The 18236-nt window shown below is 44.8% G+C and overlaps 1 long non-coding RNA gene across 1 annotated transcript in view; it reads left to right on the forward strand.

Moving 5' to 3' along the window:
- The window catches only part of LOC138923471 (uncharacterized), an 83716-nt gene that overhangs the window by 42924 nt on the left and 22556 nt on the right, over window positions 1–18236 (forward strand). The window contains exon 4 of the long non-coding RNA XR_011437120.1: window positions 11335–11561. This is a non-coding gene — a long non-coding RNA (uncharacterized lncRNA). The remainder of the gene's footprint in view (window positions 1–11334; window positions 11562–18236) is intronic.

The raw sequence follows: 18236 nt of genomic DNA on the forward strand, positions 1-18236 counted from the left end.
TTTCCCAATTAGTGGGTTGTTTTTTTGTTTCAATCCTGTTTCCCCTTGCCTTGAAGAAGCTCTTTAGTCCGATGAAGTCCCATGTGTTTATTCTTTCTATCGTTTCCCTTGTCTGGAACGGTCTCTTATTATAAGTAGATGGCTGTGGCTACAGGCATTGAATTGGGTTGGAGGGAGACAGCCGGCAGGTAGTGAGGAAGTGGTCTACCTCAGCCCCCACCTGCTCTCTCAGGGGCTGAAGCCAGCCCCAGTGGGTGAGCTCCCGGCACTGCCTGCTCTGAATTCGCCACTCTCCTCTCTGAAGAAATGCGTGTGGTTTGGGCTGCAGCGTCTGAACCGCCTTCCCCGCTGTAGTCATCTTGTGGAAGCAAAACCTTCCCTGCTAAAGAGGTTCCAGTCCTCCTCTCTCGGCTTCTCTTGCTTCTCGGGTGTGGTAACAACCTGGGTTCTGTCCATCAGATGCAGCGCCTGGGGATCTCTGACACAAAAATCAAGGCGAGTGGAGGATTCTTCCTGGGGTAGAGGAGGTGGCAGTAGCAACCTGTCTTCAGGCTGGGCAGTGCCAAGGGTGCTAATGGCGATGCCCAATGCCCCTTACCCACAGGATTAGGGGTCTAAAGATGGCGCTCAGCAACAGATACAGAAGTCTCCCTGCTGGCTGGTTCTGGCGAGTGCATTTGGCCAGAGTTCTAGACGCAGAACCTCTTTGCCTGGTGCTCCAAACTCCCCAGCGACTCTGTCAATGACTATCATTTCAGTAAATTAATTTCTATATAAATAGCTAGAGTAAGTTGCTGTTGCTTGCAGATCAGAATCCTAACTGATACCCAAGTGTCTACAAGACTTCCAAATCTACATCCCAATCCTGACTTCTCATATTTTCTGAACCTCAAGTCTTATTTTTAGCCAAGAATTCCACTTGTATCTGCCACTTTCAAATTTACCCAAGATAATTAATTTTTTTCCTGAATGTCCACTCTTCAATTTCACATAATCATCTATGGTATCTCTGGTGTCCTGGTCCCTCAGCAGTAATTAGTGACCTATGAATCTAATCCTTGACTCCTGTTTATTTTCACATCCTACATTCATTCTGTCCCTTAATAAGCCTGGTTAGGTATCCCTATTTATGGTATCCCTACTAAGCTTGGGCACTGGGAGTGCTGTGTGGCCTGACAGTCTGGCCTTCAAGGGGCCTGGTTTCAGCGGGGGAACTCTTCTTCTTTAATAGTTTCCCAAACCATCACACATTCTTCCTCTCCAGAAGCATGTCCATCTTGTCCCTGAACTATTAGTGACACACTCCTTGCCTTGGGCTCTTTTCCTCACCAGGCTTTTTGATGTGCCTTTCTCTGATGTATTTTGAATCACATCCCATCTCTTGTCAGACGCCCGCCGTGGTTCATTACAGGGTTGCAAATCCAATTAGGGCCTTAGATAAGATGGCCTCATGGGCCCCTGGCCAGAGCCTTTCTCACCCCCTGTTGCCTCTTATTAAGCATCATGTTCAACCTGTGCTGTCCTTTACCCAGGCAGCCTGCACTCTCAGCTCCAACCCCTGGTCTCCCTGAAATGTAATAGGCATTCCCCACCTGGAATGCTCCTCTCACTCTTAGTCAGACAGCGAATACTCCTGGGAGGTATTCTCACAGCAGTGCCATATGGCTCCAGACGTTCTAGAGACTCCAGCATGCCCTGGGCACATGTCTATTTCCCTATAAAGTTTTTGTTGGTTGTGTGCTTGACACAGTTGGGTATTTTTAGTTTATATTTTGGTATATGTGCCTGTGTGTGTTGTAGTCTTTGAGACTATAAATTTCTCAAAGGCATGTACTATGTCTCTTATTTCTAACTTTCCTTTCATGTAGTTAGAATAATAATAATGGTATTAATATTTTGGTTTTGCTTTATTGTTTATAAAGTGCTGTCACAAATATTATAAATGCCGTACTGCAACGTTTTGAGATGGGAATAGAAGGAGCAAGGAAGTTAAGCCTTTAGGCCTGAGTCAGGCAGACCTAAGTAAATCCTGCCTCTGCAGCTTAACAGGGGCATGTGTCTCAGTTTATTCATCTGTGAACAGGGGTAACAATGGTTCTGAGATCATACAGTTGTCATAAGAATTAAATGAGTCCAGGTGTGAAAAATACCTGGCACATAAAACGGCCCAATTATGAGTATTTTTTGTTGTTACTGTTGGTTGCAGTAACTATCTTCATTTCACAAATCAGGAAACTGAGGCTCAGAGAGGTTAAATAATTTGCTTAAGAACCTGGGACCACCAAGAGGCAGACCAGGCTATAGAACAGGCTCTAAGATGCCAAAAGCAGTGCAACACCCGACATACTGGAGGCCCCTCAACAATTTAAGGCATCATTTTCTGCTCACTGGGAGAACTGGATGGACACTGCTGAAGTGTGTGCAGGACAAAAGGCCTGGTGTCTTTTTTTTAATTATTATTATTATTTTTTTTTTTGAGGAAGATTAGCCCTGAGTTTAACTGCTGCCAATCCTCCTCTTTTTGCTGAGGAAGACTGGCCCTGAGCTAACATTGTGACCATCTTCCTCTACTTTATATGTGGGACGCCTACCATAGCATGGCTTGCCAAGTGGTGCCATGTCTGCACCTGGGATCTGAACCAGCAAACCCTGAGCCACCAAGAAGCAGAATGTGCACATTTAACCGCTGTGCCACCGGGCCAGGCCTGGTGTCTTGAAAAGCAACTACACAAACACACGTCTACATGACTCTGAGAAGATTTGGATTCTCCCTATTCACTTACACCTTTAAAAATGACAGCATCCCCTCCTGAGAGATCAGAAATGCTGAGTAAACACCTCATGTGCTGGCTGCCAGGTGCAGATACGACAGGAGGGGTGCCACCGGGATGCAAGACTCCTCTTGGGCACTAAATTAGAGACTTTTTATTCCATTTTTCCTCACAGGTGAGGAGAAAGAAGGCAAAGTCCCCACAGCGACGCTTCTCGGGGAAACCATTTGCTCCATCAATCTGTCCCTTTTCTGTTGTCACAATATATAGAATAAGGAATGAAACACTCAACTAGTAAAGAAAAACAGTCACATTTTGGAAAGAAAAAAAATTGTCCCCACGACATTCTAATGGAGAGGGCAGTGCTGTGGGATTGTGAGGAGAGCGCAGGGCTTGTCACACGATGAGCTGTGTGACCCTGGACCACCTATCCAGCCTCGGGAGCTGGGGTTCCTTGCCTGTGCCATGGAGTTAATAATCCCCCACCACAGGATTATCGTGGAGATGAAATGAAATAAGGCACGTGTAGTACTCGGCATTGTATCCTGCTTAGAATAGTGTTCAGGACGGATTTTTAAAATTCTGGGCTCTGCTCAGGGTCCGTCCTTGCTCAGTCCACCCAGTGATTTCCAGGGAGCTCAGCAAACCTGGGTAGGTGCTGTGTCAGGCAGCGGGTAAAGAGTGTCTGCTCAGCTGCTGACAGCTCCTCCTGACGTTAGGGGCCTCCTAGTCTGAGCACCTTACTGGCTTCTGAACACCCAAACCCTGAAGAATGTAGCCTACTATATTTTTATTTTCCTTTTAAAACTTGACATATAATTTTCATACTAGAAAATACACAAATCTTGTGTACAGCTCAATTTTTACTATATGTGCAGCTGTGTTGTCATGACCCAGAACATTACAGAACAGTCCTATCACTGTAGAAGGTTTTCCCCCAACCCCTTTCAGATATGACCCCTCCACTCCCAGATATAACCATGCTTCTGGCTTCTGTCACCTCAGGTTTGGTTTACTTATTCTCTAAGAACTTGTTTATAAAAGAGAAAAAGGAAAAGCATTTCATGCTTTTAAATCACCTGCCACCATCACCAAGAACAATTTCATTTTAGTCTAAGTTTCTTCTGAGGCTGGAGAAAGAAGTGGAAAGAAAGCAAACCAGACTGGTGGGGAAGGTAAGGGTCAAGAGAGGCAGGGCCTTGGGAAAGGGGACCTGGAACCTGAGGGAAAGGCCTAGAACCAGAGGGAAAACAATTTACGTAACAGAGGAGGTGTCTGAAGACTGGAGGGTTAATAAACGCCGCTGAGGAGCCCTGAATACTCAGGCACTCTGGTCATTAACTGCACAGAGACACTCAAAGACCATCTAAGCTGACGTCAGAGTGGGTGGATTAAAGAAAGCCTTCTGGACAGAAAGTCAGTTTTGCCAACTGCCTGCAGAGATGAGCACCTGCTGTCACCAGGCCTGAAAACAAGCTTCAGGGGCGAAGGGGGTTGACTCCTGGGAGGGTGAGGTGTCCAAACTCCACAGAGGAAGAGGGGAAACAGTAGGGAGAGGAAGACGATTCCAGACGCAGCGGTGTGCCCATAGCCGTTCATGTTCAAACAGCTCCATTCAATCCGTGAGCTTCCAGACAATCTTTGCCTCATTAAAGCTGCGAGGGGATCACAGGAACTATTCATGATCTCTCTGTTGACACCTGGATTATCTGTGCTGATAGAAGGGAAGGACAGGTAGCCTCTTAGCCTGGGTGGCAGACGGACAATGTGGCCAGGAGCCACACTGAGCTGAGCTGTTGGGACAAGGGAGGGTAACCCCAGACAGCTCAGGAAGCCCCTGTGAGAGTCTATCAGGAAGCAGAGCCCCCCTCACTGGTTTTTCTTCTCAAGCACAGCCCCCGCTGAGGAGGACCTGGGCACAGGCAATCTTCGGGATTGCCCTGGGCCAAACTGGAAGGCCTCTGGCCACTGGGGAGGGATCTAAGGTTTTGGCTTCTAATCTGGTGGCTAAACACAATTAGATTCAATTTATAAAATGGAATTGGCCTTAATATAGGCAAAGATATAAGGCCGGTGGGTTGCCTGATGCTCCTCAGTGCCTTCACTTCCTCTCCCCTGACTGCAGTTCTCAAAGCTGCTGGGAGCGCTGCAACAGGCTCCGGAAGTGCTTTTTTGGCTGTTTATCTTTTTTTTTTTGAGGAAGATTAGCCCTGAGCTAACTACTGCCCGTCCTCCTCTTCTTGCTGAGGAAGACTGGCCCTGAGCTAACATTCGTGCCCATCTTCCTCTGCTTTATACATGGATACCTACCACAGCATGGCTTGCTAAATGGTGCCATGTCCGCACCTGGGATCCAAATCGGTGAACCCCGGGCCACCAAAGTGGAACGTGCGCACTTAACTGCTGTACCACTGGGCCAGCCCCTGGCTGTATAGCTTTAAAGAAAGAAATTTTAAGCATGGCCTAATATATGCATATCTGTTTATAAATTACATATGTGGACTGCTCTGCCAGTGCATTCCGTGTAGTAAAGACAACAAAAAGAAAATTTGCAAAACTAGGTAAAAGATAAAATAAACAGTATTCTTAAATTGACTTTGATTTTATTTTCTAACAACACAAAAATATTTTGCTTTAATCAAAAAGAATTTGCGTGTTTTAGCAAGAGGAGTGGTTAAGTAAATCTTTGTTTAACCCATTATGATAAAACAATTTGATTAGCTGGTTCTAAGCTAAAGCAGAAGAGTTCAAATGTTGGTTTTCAAGACCATCAGAGCTGAAAAAGTTCCCTCACCAAGGGACACAGAGACAAAAGAAGAAATTCGCCCCTGCCTGGACTCGAGAAATCATGATAGTTTATTTTTCAGTCTCCTTTGTAAATTATGCAAATTTTGTTGAAATTTGGCTAGGAAATTTGTCTCTTCCTTGATATCTATCAGTTGTTCTTACAAGGTAACCTTGCACTGTTTTTATACTTAGTATTCTTTTTTTTTTTTGGAGGAAGATTAGCCCTGAGCTAACATCTGCTGCCAATCCTCCTCTTTTTGCTGAGGAAGACTGGCCCTGAGCTCACATTTGTGACCATCTTCCTCTGCTTTATATGTGGCCTACCACAGCATGACTTGCCAAGCGGTGCCATGTCCGCACCTGGAATCCCGACCAGCAGACCCTGGGCCGCCGAAGCCGAATGTGCAAACTTAACCGCTACGCCACTGGGCTGACCCCATACTGTTAGTATTCTTAACAAATGGGTTCAAAACCCACTGAAACTGTTTGGAAGATCTTTAAACAGGTTAGAAAATTATGATTCCAACTTTTTAAAGAGCGCTGACATGTGACACATGTACCCTGTTTGTACCAGCAGATGAAAAATTCCAACCATCTCCAAAATGCTCTTTTCATATACGTTTCTTTAGAAAGATTTCCTGTTAAAACATCACCTTTATTTTGAGGGGACAGATGAAGTGTGTTTATTTTTTCAAAAATATCTGCTTGGTATCATTTGTCATCACAGTAAAGGTCTGCAAACACAAAACACTTCTTTCTTACAAAAGGAAACCGTGGAACTTAGCTTTGAGTTTGACAAATCTGTTCAAAACATTTCCCTAAGACAACTTGTGAAACTCTGAGTGGTTCAAAATATTTTCGTGATCACTGTCCATCTCAATAGAAAGTATTGCTGACTCTACTGCCTGAGACACCACAGGAAGCAAATGTGTGAATGGCAGCAGCTCTCAATAAGTGAAGAGGATGGAAGAGCAAGGGACCTGTGGCCAACCCTCTGCCTCAGAGAGCCACTGTCTACCTACTGGGTGTCTCCCATGCCGTGTGTGACAAGTAACCATTTGACGTTCAGCCTGAGAGTACCAGTAACAATCCACGTAATACATTTTTTGTTTTGTTTTTGGATGGAAAATAAATATATAGAGAAGCTTGCAATGTCCTAGTGGCTCACATTCTACTCTGGAAACTTGTGTTGAGGTAGCTTGACTTTGAATCCACATACTTCATCACTCTAGTTATGAGACTTTGGGTACGTTACATAACCTCGCTCTGCAGAGGTTTCCTCTTCTTCGAACTCGGGATGACGGCAGTACTGACCTCATAGGATTGTTAGGAGGATAACATGAGCCACTGCATGAAATCACTTAGCATGGCGCCTGGTAAAATGAGAATTGGCTGCAATAATGCTTACACTTCGGGTTCTAATAATAAAGAAGCCCACTTTAACAAGCTTTTGACAAAAAGAGTCCACTTTGGATAATCTATCATTCCTCCCCATCCTTTTCCCGCCCTGTAGCCCAGGTCTGACCCTGGGCTTGGCAAATGTATTTCATCCTGCATGTTGGATCTAATTCATTGATAGTAGCTGTGTACAGCACTGGGTTGAAATGGACTGTGATGTTAAATCTAAGTTCAAGGAGGAAAAAGTGCTGTGATTGATTATCAATGTCTGCCACGGGCACAGGAGGAGAAAATGGTAGCAAGCCTCCCAGACACTACTGATCCTTATCTCATCTCTGAGCACCTTCAGGACCAGGAGGGAGCCTGGATCATCCTTACATCACTAGTCCCAGCATAATTTCTACCATTAAGGAGTCAAACAGGGTTTGTTGAATAAAGGGAACACATAACAAATGATCTACCTTGTTTGTCACTACCATCGCTTCTGTTAGCTTGAAGGAAATTATTGTTTTCTAGAAAAGTTTGATCATAGAGATCTGCCCAGAGGGCTTCAGAGTTGGAATACCAGCTCTGACCAGGTACCTCAAGTTGAAGAACGGGATGTTGAAGGAAGGCTGTGGGAAAAGGGGAGCCTAAAGAGACAGCAGGAGGAGGATGTGGGGAAAGTTAGCAATAAGACTCGTGGGACACAGGCTGAAGTCTGGAAAACTCCAAGTCACATGATAACCAAAGTGACTGTACTTAACTCTTTGAATTAAATAAAGGCGTACTTTATATGCTCTTATACCAGTATTTTTTTTTTAATTGTTGGGTAACACAGATACAAAAGTATTTCTGTGACTGGAAAGGGCTTCAGAATTATACAAGTAGCTATTCAGTGTTCAACTTCGCTCCCTGTGAAGGGGTGAGCCTCCACTGGATGAAAGCAGCTGGTTTGTAAGAAAAACTTACTTTGCTTGGTTTGGCCAAAGAGACAACTATGACATTTAGGGATTTGTAGAAGGATGGAAGGAAGGGATCTGGAAGATTAGAACAAGGAGTTAAACCTTCCAAATCTGAAGATTAGAAAATATTTCCCTTTTTTTTTCTTACACAATCTCCATTTTTCTAGTCCATCTCACCATCCCACCACCAAGCTGCCATGTAGACCATCTTGTCTTTTTCAGATTGACAGGAATTGACATTAACTAAGTTTTAGAAATGTAAACACTGGTCATGCCCTCTTGAGCTAAGCCAAGATTCCCTGGGTGTTGTAAAACTTGAACTAAGAATGACTGCAAACTGTGTGTACACATATAAAACAAATATGTATTTATACACGAACATTATTATTAATGTATAATTACAATTTAATGTCCGCCATTAACTGTTGAGTAATGTTCACCATTCGCTGTAAACAGGCAACAGAAAACACTCACTCAAGTTGTTAAGCATGCCTTTGATTTCCAGACTCTTCTATGCCTGGCTCAATAAATTAAATCGCTTAGTGTTCTCCTCTAGAGGAGAGAGATTTTCTTGCCATTTGTTTTATAATGAACATTAGTCAACCCTTGACTAATGTTGGATATGAAATTACACAGTAGCCATGTATTAAATATCGCCTGCTGTGTGTACGGAATGTAGCTATACAAAGTAAGCTTCATTTGGCATTGAGAGAACCCAATAAACAGCACCCCTCTTCCATGATCAAACTCTGAGCCAACTGAGAAATCAGACAAAAGAATAGGGCAGCCAGGAAACTAAATCACCTTTTTTTCACAGATAAAGCTGGTATCGGAGAACGTGCCTTATATATGCAAACAGTTGGGTTTTCTGAGATTAGACTCCAGAATTAGGCAAACTAGCCTACCCAGCCATAGATAGGCCTGGATGACCACAGATGCAGCCCCCCTAAAGCTTACAGCATGGAGGACCACAGAAGCCTGTGTGCACCTGTACAAGAGAAGGAGGTCTGGACCCCAAGCCCCAACATCACCTCCTAGACTCATCAACGAGATGAAGTCACTCCTCATACCTCTTTTCCAATGTAGCCCTGATGGTTATGTGACTAGGGGACAGTGCCCAGACTCAGATTCAGGAGGACAGCAGAAGGTCATCAAAATACTGAATGAAGGGGCTAGCCCCGTGGCCGAGTGGCTAAGTTCATGAGCTCCACTTTGGTGGCCCAGGGTTTGCTGATTCAGATCCTGGGCATGGTCCCACACACTGCTCATCAAGTCATGCTGTGGCAGCATCCCATATAGAAGAACTAGAATGATCTACAATTAGGATATACAACTATGTACTGGGGCTTTGGGGAGAAAAGAAAAAAAAAGAGGAAGATTGGCAATAAATGTAAGCTGAGGGCCAATCTTCCTCACCAAAACCAAAAAAAAAAACCCTCAAAAAACAGAAAACAAAAACTGAATGAGATCAGACCATGCAGGAAATATGGTATCATTCATTTGAACATAGGCTCCAGGAGGGCAAGAATTTTTTCTGTTTGTTTGCTGTATTCCCAGTGCTTAGAAAAATTACCTGGCATATATAAGGTGTTCAACAAATATTGATCAAATGAACAAATCAGGAAGAGTAAGTGAGCAGGCAGAGAGGAACCAGGAGTGTTATACATGCGGAGCCCCTCCTCATGGAAAGAAAAGTCCTTCTCCGTGTGTCTAGGAGATATTTTTAAAATAATAATAATAATAGCTGTCCTAGGAAAAAATTTTTTTCATTTGACAACTTTGCCATCACATGATATCATAAAGTTATTTGTGGGTAAGAAAAAGGAATGGTCTTAATCAGTAATATTTATTGAACATATTAGGTGTCAGGCACTCTTCTAAGCTCTCTATAAGCATTAACACTCTAAACTTCATAGCAATCCTCTGATGCAGGTGCCACTATTGGCCCAGTTTAAGGATGCGAAAAAGGACAGTGCCAATTGTAACGCATTCCAATCCAGGCGTTTCAGTTCCTGAGCTCGTGCTAATAACCGCAATGCCGTGTTTTACTTTGGGATTTTCTCTTTTTTTTTCTCTCTCTCTCTCCCGCCTCCCTGTCTCTTGGCCAAGTTTTCTCCATCTCTGTGTGATCTAGATTCACATCTTAAAATGAGGGTAATAATAGGAATTTGATGCAGCGTGGGGCTAAATAAGATAATAGTGTTAAGCACTTAGCATATTGCTTGGTATAGAGAAAATGGTTAATAAACAGTAGTTACTGTCCTTATCTTTCATACCGACATTGCACCTGTGGCAAAGTCTTGGTGCCAGGCCTCATATGCACCTATAGACCGGCTACTCGTGAGTCAGGCATCCTCCCAGATGCAGTCAGCTGCAGCGGGGATGATGGGCTCCCAGGTCCAGCTTCTGTCCGCCGGAACTATGGACTTGGTGGGTTCTGAGCTCTGCTTCTTCCTAAAGACAGGGTCTGGACTTAAGTTCCATCGTGAACGCTGACTGCTGGTGGCTTCACTTTCCCTTTTATAAGGGAGCTCAACGCCCATCCAGCCTCTATTCTCAGGGGGGTCATAAAGGTACAAACAGTATTTTCTGTGCTGGAGGAAAGGATGCAACAAACCCACAGCGCTGTGTGTGTGGGTGCAGAATGCAGCTGGATGAAACAAGCTCCTCTTAGGGTCTGGGCGAGCCCAACAAGCGGCACTTCTCTTCCTTGAATGAGCATTGAGCCAATTGAGATGTAAGACAAAAGAGCAGGGCAGTCTGGAAACCAAAATATCACCTTTATTTACTGAGAATCTGATATTGGAGAATGCGGCTTACATATGCAGGCTTCTTGATACTGAACTCCAGAATTAGGCAAACCAGCCTACCCAGTCGAAGACAGGGCTGGAACCGTGAGTCCCTGTAGGAGTCAAGGTTATTCAAGTCAAAAGAGATGATGCTTGTAAGGGCAGAGATCTGTGCCTCAACTAATGTGAGCTACTATTGTTATTACTAAGAAATTTGAGGGGCCGTCTCCGTGGCCGAGTGGTTAAGGTTGCGAGCTCCACTGCGGTGGCCCAGGGTTCAGATCCTGGGCGCGGACATGGCACCGCTCGTCAGGCCACGTTGAGGCGGCGTCCCACATCCCACAACTAGAAGGACGTGCAACTAAGATATACAACTGTGTACGGGGGCCGGGGGGGTGGGTTTGGGGAGATAAAGCAGAAAAAAAAAAAAGATTGGCAACAGTTGTTAGCCCAGGTGCCAATCTTTGAAAAAAAAGGAAGATTGGCAACAGTTGTTAGCCCAGGTGCAAATCTTTAAAAAAAAAAAAAGAAAGAAATTTGACTTGCCAAATTGAAATGAGGGAGTTTGGTGTTGAGCGTAACATACAATCTGTATGACCTGCCGTTATTTTCTAGGCTAAGGAATACTTTCTCCACCTCTGACAGGAAAGCCTTAAATCGCTTGGACTTTGATTTCCATTAACCCCGGAGGACGGGGAAGAAAAGTGCAGGTGATTATGGTGAAGAAAGCTTAGACCTCCTCCTTAATGCGCTAGTGCTCCCGAGCATTTCTCCCCCTGAGTCTCTACAAGACGCAAGTCTCAGAAAATGCACTGGAAGCCTTCGGGGACATGCGATCCCAAAGAACTCAGTCATCGTCACTGGTCATTAAGGTGAGTTTCAGTCTGTTTTGTAGCAAGCCTTTGAGGTAGCCTTTTCCTCCCTTCCTTCCTTCCCCTCTTCCTCCCTCTCTTCCTTCCTCCCTTCTTTCCTTCTTGCTAAGGAACTGTGAGCAGGACCAGGTGGCTTAGTGCCAGAAAGTCACCAAGGTGAATTAACACAGCTTCCCCTCAGGGAAAATGTAAAACTGCTAATAACTTGTTTGCAAAGGTAGGAGAGGTGGAAAGCATAAGCCACGTGTCTCCTGCACGCTGCAGCTTGCTTTCCTGGGAGGAGAGTGTTCTCGGAGCTCCCAAACACACTGTGCACCTGCCGACTGTCCGCTGGCCGAGTCCAGCAGTTCTCACTCTCAACCAGGACCTCTTGGAAGGCAGCCTCAGACCGTGTCTCATCTCCTGCACGGAGTGGTTGGGACTTGTTAACTGTTGAGTGTTTTCTCTTGCTGTGGGGACCACATGGTCTGACAGGACAGAACCTGCCTGGAGGAGATGTCACAGGCAGGTGGGTAGTAGAACACGGAATGTATGACTTTAGGATTGCTAACTACACTGCTTGAAGAATTACTTTCCACCCATAGTCATTTTATGTATTCAATTCACTGGCCCAGGCCTAGCTTGGCAGCTCCTTTATGGTCCTGGTCTCCAGGGAGAGATGTCACAGGAGGTGGCTATAGGACCCAGACAGCAGGACATTAGGATCCCTGACTATCCCATGCAAAGAATCTCCTTCCACGCAAAGTCATTTCTGTATTCGATCCACCTCACAGCTTTCAGGGCTGTCAAGGACGATCTTGTTTGCTTACTCGTTTATTTATGGTCTGTCTTCCCCACAAGAATATGGGGTTCCATGAGGACAGAGGCTTCATCTGTCATGTTCACCTCTGCAATGTCTATGTTGCGGACATTGCCTGGCTCATGGTAATCAGGAAATTAAGATTTGCTGAATGAACAGTTGAAGAAATGAATCCTGTCCTGCATGCTCATTATACAGAGGAGGAAATAGAGTCACAAGGCGACTCAGGGACTCGACTGTAGTCACACAAGGTGGAGGTTGAACCTGGACTAGAACCCAGTTCTTCTGTCTTCCAGCACCATCTCATTCCTCACCTCCTTCTGGTCTCTAATCTAAAGTCACCTTCTCAGGGGGCCAGCCCTGGCCACACCCTCCCCCCAGCCAACATGTCACCTTCCCTCTCCAGCTTTATTCTACACTCCCCCCAACCCGTGAGCACCTATCATGACTCTATACTTTACCTTACTCATTGGTTGTCCCTCCCTGTAGACTGTGGGTTGCTCCAGGGCAGGCACTTTGTCTGTTGTCTTCACTGCTGTCTCCCCAGCGCCTAGCATGACACCCGACACATGGTAAATATCTGCTGCTGAGCAGTGAATGAGCAGCACTATGGCCTCAGCCTATTTGAGGACACAATAGGATACACTTTCCACAGGATGAGTGCAACTCAGATGATGGGCTAGGAGGGATAAAACTTTAAACTTGTGTGGTCAGTACCTTTGGCCTTTGGGCAAGTTTGCCTGCCTCAGTTCTCCCATCCATGTAATGGGATTACATAATGATTAAACGATGCCATTTCTGCAGACCCCTCAGCATGTGTCTGGCCCAGAGTAGATGCTCAATAAACACGAGTGCTCCTTTGCTCTTAATCTGTCTCTGTGAGGATCCACAATAAGATGCCTGGATCTAAGAAGCCAAGGAAACCCAAGGAAGCTCCTTGAATGAGTGCAAAGAAGGTAGAAATTATGAGCAGTGGGGAGCATGTCGAGGGACCCGTGAGCGCACCTTCCGGCTCCACTTAACTCTGTGCCCGGGCCTTGACATCAGAGCGGTGCACACCGTACTCTGAAGGCGAAAGGCAACTTGTTTACCGTGGCGGAAGGAAAAGCACTGACGCGCTGGGATCTTCCCACCCAGTTCTGGGAGCATTTGCAAAGGCGGGTCGGTCAGGAGCCGGGGAGTGAGACCAAGGGAGGCTTCCTGCCCTTATTCCCAGTTAAGGACAGGCTGCCTCCTTGTCTTCCTGGTTAGAGGCCCATGATGTCACGTGACCTGGGGAAATGCCAGCCGGAACAGCAGGTCAAGATCTTCAGGGGCCTGCGCGCTGTCCCCCTGAGTGCTGACTTATAGTTTCATTTGATTGCTCTGTGATTGCAGCTGAGTCACAGGAAGACAGCAGCAGCCTGTGGGGGCACAACAAGGGTGGTAGGCACCCCCCACCCCCTCCTCCCGGCAACGGAGGCCCTGCCACACAAGGGCCCACTGTGGGAGGCAGTATATGCCCAATGGTTAAGGCACTGGCTTCCCCTCCCATCTCAGTCACTCACTAGTTGGGTCAGGTTGCTTAATGTTTCTAAGTTCAGTTTTCCCATCAATAAAATGGGACAATAGCTACTTCATGGGGTTCTTAGGGATTTTAAATGAAATAATCTATGTAAACTGGCTGACACAGTGAGTGCTAGGTAAATATTAGCTATGTCATTGTCATTGTTGTTGCTGGGGAGACAGCAGTGAACACAGAAGACGAAATGCCTGCCCTCATGCAGCCTGCATTCTATAGGGAGGGACAAACAATGACCAAGATATAAATACAGAGAGGGTATCAGTCACGGTAAGTGCTCAGGTAGACTCGGGAAGGGAAGGTGACATGTTGGCTAGGGGGAGGGTGTGGCCAGGGCAGGCCACCTGAGAAGGTGACTTTATTTTTATTTATTTATTTTTTTTTCAATTTTTTTTATTGAGTTATTGATAGGTTACAATCTTGTGAAATTTCAATTGTGCATTAATGTTTGTCAGTCATGTTGTAGGTGCACCACTTCACCCTTTGTGCCCACCCCCCACCCCACCTTTTCCCTGGTATCCACTAAACTGTTCTTGGTCCATAGTTTTAAATTCCTCATATGAGTGGAGTCATACACAGATTATCCTGAGAAGGTGACTTTAGATTAGAGACCAGAAGGAGATGAGGAATGAGATGGTGCTGGGAGACAGAAGAACTGAGTTCTAGTCCAGGTTCAACCTCCACCTTGTGTGACTACAGTCAAGTCCCCATGTCACCTTGCGACTCTGTTTCCTCCTTTGTAAAATGAGCATGCAGGACAGGATTCATTTCTTCAATCGTTCATTCAGCAAATCTTAATTTCCTGATTACTATGAGCCAGACTCTGTCTGCAACATAGACAGTGCAGAGGTGAACACGACAGATGAGGTCTCTGTCCTCATGGGGCCTCTCATTCTTAGACAGACCATAAATAAATGAGTAAGCAACAAGATCATCCTTGACAGCCCTGAGAGCTGTGAAATGGATCAAATGGAGAAATGACTCTGCGTGGAAAGAGATTCTTTGCATGGGATAGTCAGGGATCCTAATGTCCTGCTGTCTGGGTCCTATAGCCACCTGCCTGTGACATCTCTCCCTAGGGACCAGGACCATAAGGGAGCTGCCAAGCTAGGCCTGGGCCAGTCTCAAGTTGGGAAACCACCAGTGCCGAGGAGTGGTGGAAAGCATGAAGGCATAATATAGGGAGCAGAGCCTTCTCTCCTCCCTGGGGTCTTGGGGACCTCTCTGGTCCTTTCGCATCTCAGTGACGTTATAGTCTGCAAAGCCAGAAGGTGGGAAGTCCTGGAGTATCATCTCACTGCCGTGTCAATTGCCTTTCTCAGCCTTACGTTTTCAGCTTCTTCCCAGGTTTTTGTTCTTTCATGTTTTCTCTACTCCCTGCAGTCAGAAAGCCACACTTCTGATTATTCTTCTCCTGACAGTTACAATATTCCTTCCCTGCTGAATCTCATTCCTTTGATTTTTCTGCCTGGTGTCCTAACCTCGTTATATTAGCTTAGTTTGCATTCTCCTCCTTCCAGCCGCAGTGGCTCCCACTGCAGGCCCGGCTGCCACTTCATTAGCAAGCTGTTTTCACCACTTCCAAGTCATTAATAAAGATAGTAAATGAGCAAAGGCCCAGTCCCAGCCTCCAGCACCCCTGCAGACACCTCCTTGGTGGGTAATTGCTATTTGTTGTGCTGCTCTGTTTATCATCTTTTAGCCAATTGTGACTCTGTTATTTTTTAAACTGACTTTAATAGATTTTTCAAGGGGATTTCTCATGGGCAGATATTCACTCTGAGACTTAATAATGCCAAGGTCCAGAGAAACTCACTTTGTTGGTGGAATCATGTCCAGGGTTGGACAAGTTAAAACTCTCCCAGATGCTGCTCGACACCATGGATGCCACTGCACTGAGCCTACCTTTAGGGGTTTCCTGCCTCATGCTAACTCCGGCCATCATAGGAACTTACTGTTTCTATTCTTCAAGGCCCCTTGATTAAGAGCTTTGTGCCTTCCAAAGTCTAGTTATTACCAAAAAATCAACACGAACTAATGAGAACAAGTTTTCTTCCTCCTTTCCCTTTAACATACTTGTTCATTTCAGTGATGTCCTTCTATTTAATTCTGTCCAACACAAAATGTTTCCTGAGGGCCTACACAATGTGTCAGACGTTGTTTAGACACAGCAGTACAAAGATAATGAGGCGCTTTCTGCTCCTGGTGGGATGTATAAGCTCCTACAGACCAATTCTCTCCCAGATAACTATAAGCTCTGGATAAAATACAAAAAAACCCCAACTACTTGAAGGAACTGGAGTGTGAACAAGAGCAGGAAGATTCTGGAAAGGAATTGGCACTTGGAAGAAAGAAACAGCACTGGATGAATTTCCTACTTTGATGGCTTTTAGACTTGGGGTGCCATGAAGGGCGGCGTGGTTAAAATCCTCTAAAAAGTTCACTGGTAACTGAGAGGGGGATCACAGAGAGGAAAGCATCAGAGAGAGAGAGAGAACCCAAATTCTGTGTATACACTCTGTCTGGGTCTCTGTCTGCCCCTTGAATAAAGTGTGTGTCAGGTAGATTGCAGGCAGACCAGCTGAGGGTGAACGAACTGAACCAAGATTTGAGTTGCTACCCAAAAGACAGAGTTTGCATTTTGAATCCAGCTAAGTAAATTATCTGCTAAAACAAATAAAGTAAACACTGTTTAGAGGAATATAACATAATCCAGAGTCATCACAACATAACATTCACAATGTCTGGGATATGATCCAAAAAAATCACTCGACATACAAAGAAACAGGAAAATGTGACCCATTCTCAGGAGAAAGGGAGAATCATTGGAGACTGACTCCAAAGGAACCCAAAGATAATGAAGTATGTTAAATACACTATTAGAATACAATAGAAACTATGCCTTAAACACAGTTGTAAAGCGATGTACTTGGCACAGAAATGGCACACAGGACAGAACAATCTACACAAAAACTTTTGATGGGTTTTCAACATCACACTGATTTTGAAATTTCTTGTGGTCCAAAGAATAAAAACATTCAAGTTTGTGATTTTACTGCATTTGGATTTCTGCAGACTCTAGTGGAAGACCTTTGGATAGGCCTTGCTAACTGTGCTTGCACTCCTAGAAGAACTTTATGTTTCCTTTTTGGACGGAATAGATCTATGTGAACCATTAAAACAAACAGCAGTATTTCTAGAGTAAAATAAAATACAATTTTAAAGATTTTATTTTTCCTTTTTCTCCCCAAAGCCCCCCGGTACATAGTTGCATACTCTTCGTTGTGGGTCCTTCTAGTTGTGGCATGTGGGACGCTGCCTCAGCGTGGTCAGACGAGCAGCGCCATGTCCGCGCCCAGGATTCGAACTAACGAAACACTGGGCCGCCTGCAGTGGAGCGCGCGAACTTAACCACTCGGCCACGGGGCCAGCCCCAATAAAATACAATTTTAAATAAGAAAAGAAAAGGGACAGGAAAGGCTCCTCACAGGAGTTAGCATTTAAGCTGGAGTCTTAGGACGTAAAGGATGAATAAGAGTTAGGAAATAGAGAGAAAGAGAGAACTGTAGGGAAATAGATGTAGGGAGTGAAGGAGGGTACTCTAGACAGAGGAAATAGCAGAAGATGCCTTGGGAAAATCACGAGAACAGTTGAAGTCCTCCTACCCTATGGTAATTCGTTCCTCAAAAATATTGGTGAAAGTGAAAAGCTATAGAAAATTGTCTTTACATGCCTTAAACATTTTATTTGAATTTAAAACATGTAAATGGGTCTTTCACCAACCTTTTGATTTTAACCCCAGACTGTTTCTTGGAGTATGGTCTTTTGATTAGAGTTCCATGTTGACTTTCTCATGTAAATGAATCAGTATTGCATTGTACACTATTTCTAGTTTTTACTTTTTCAGTGAGTGAGAACTTAAAAATGCTTATAAAGTAAACTTAAGGAAAAACTATGCTTTTGTAATATCCTTCCACCCAATCTTTATGGTTGCCTTGTTCGCACCTAATCCAACAGCATTTTGGGGTAACTCATCTTAGTGAGTCTTTCCAAAGCATTCAACCTAGTTTTCATAGGAATAATTCTTTTCTCTCTGATATGGGATAACATTATGTAGTATTTATATATAAATTAATTATATAATGGCAATGACAAACACGGGAACAATGGCCTCTTGGTAAACATACAACTTTACTTGTGAGAGCAGAAATGCATGGGGCCACGAGAGAGCCACAAGACATCTCAAGTGCTCAGTGTGCTCATTCAGTATGTCCACAGAGAAAATGAAAAGCTTTGGTCAATAGGTTGAAAAGCC

The sequence above is a fragment of the Equus caballus genome, chromosome 3 (assembly GCF_041296265.1).
Source record: "Equus caballus isolate H_3958 breed thoroughbred chromosome 3, TB-T2T, whole genome shotgun sequence".
In the NCBI taxonomy this organism is placed as follows: Eukaryota; Metazoa; Chordata; class Mammalia; order Perissodactyla; family Equidae; genus Equus; species Equus caballus.